Raw genomic sequence first — 1,960 nt, 5'->3', positions numbered from 1 at the left:
CAGTTGCAGGTTGGATGATAGCTTGAGTTATGATTAATTTTCGAGGACGAAAATTTTATAAGTTGGGGAGGATTGTAACACCGTGTTTTTCATAGCACTTTTAATTAAGTAATTAGTATTAATGTATTAATTATAGAAATTAATCAGTAACGTTTTAGGCTAAACCGCAGTTGATTTTTAGTCTTGTATTATTATTTTCTTCTTTTCCCTATTTATTCAAGATTTTTGGAGAATAAAAGTTTCTGAGACGATTTCGGGTCATTTTATCGAGTTTTCACCCAGGTTTTGAGTTCCGTAACTAGGAATTGAATTCTGATTTCTCCGTTCCCTTTGAAATATTATTTCTAGTCACAATAGACACTAAGTTGGTATGTAACTCATCTCTTGATATTTTTCACCTCGAAATTCAAGTTTCGACGTTTCGGGCAAATGTACTAAATCGGGAGATTGTATATTTCTGGACGAAATTATCCGCCAATGTTCGGACACAAAGTTTACCAGGAAATTACATCATATAAATCAATTTGGAAGTCATCATTTCATGAGCCACTTACTTGTTACACAAGTAATGCAAAAGCTTCCAAAAGTCCCTAAATCACTCAACAAATCCTCTCACTCCACCACCATTAGACACATCACCTATGCTAGTCTAAACCTACTTAATTTGATTTAAATTTTCTGATTTGATGAGGGTGAGGTCTCCTATAAATACCTAACCCCATTCTCTAATTTTTACACCAAATTCCCTATACAAACTAAGGTAGTCTTTTATTTTATCTTCTTCATCTTTTTCTCATACTTCATAGAAAGTTATGAGCTTTTATTATGTTGTTCATAAAGTAGAGTTTATATTTTTTCTTTAAGTATTTTATGAAGGCATAACTAAAGGGGATGATAATAAAATCATATGAACCTTTATGTAGTTTTTGACTTTTGTAAATCTTGAAACTTCTTCCTTGTTCTTAGATGGAAAAACTATATCTTTGGACAAGGTTAGATAAGTTATTTGTTTGGAAATATTAGAAATTATTTTTAGTATTTGAATAAGTTTAAAGGTGATGATTTTAACATCAAAGGAAACTTTAATGTGTTTAGGAAATAGTTTGTATTTTATTCTTGAAAGTTTATGATGTTGATGAGTTGTTGTTGAAAATGTTTCATTTTTAGAAAGTATTATGTTTTAAAAGTGGTTTAGCATATTTTACTCTTTGATTTCCAAGTTAAAATAATGATTTGGGATAAAAGGTGATTTATTAAAGTCTGAACTTCATAAACTTAAAGTGTTATGAAGTTTTGGATATGAAAGTAGTAGAAAGTCTTACCATAGGATTTATTTTAATAACTATGAAATTAACACTTACTAACCCTGGAGGTTTTTCCTAAAACATTAGGAGGTGTTAAGATGTTCATAAAAAATTGTTGAATTTATTTTAGTTGACTTACTTTAAAGTGGTAAGAATAACTAAAAGATGTTTAGTGTAAAATATTAAATTACGAGTCATTCTTTTTCATGACTATGAAAATAACACTTACTAACCCTTGAGGTTTTTTCCTAAAAAATTAGGAGGTGCTAAGATGTTCATGAAAATATGTTTTAGTAGTATACTAAAACAAATTCAAGTGTAAAAAGTTAGGAGGTGCTAAGATGTTCATAAAGTGTTATGAAGTCTTAGATGGTAAAATGATTTAAAAATGTTGAATCTTAGTAAAATGATGTAAAACGTTATTTAGTAAGTATAATAATTATCGTCTTTTAACTAATTAACGTTATTTTGGCGTAATGAAGTGTTCGAAAGGAGATCAAATCAAGTAAGCTCACCTGCAAATAGAGAACCTAGTGACCCGACACACTCGGGTGAGGAGAAAACATCGTGACACAATGGTGTCCGAATATGCATCAGGACCTCCAAACTCCCTCACAAGTTTGGAGTTGCCTTGGGTATTAAGAAAGCTTGTACTT

This window comes from Lupinus angustifolius, unplaced genomic scaffold (assembly GCF_001865875.1).
Source record: "Lupinus angustifolius cultivar Tanjil unplaced genomic scaffold, LupAngTanjil_v1.0 Scaffold_441, whole genome shotgun sequence".
Taxonomy (NCBI): Eukaryota; Viridiplantae; Streptophyta; class Magnoliopsida; order Fabales; family Fabaceae; genus Lupinus; species Lupinus angustifolius.
The sequence above is the reverse complement of the archived record's forward strand: the minus strand, read 5'-3'. Positions refer to the sequence as shown.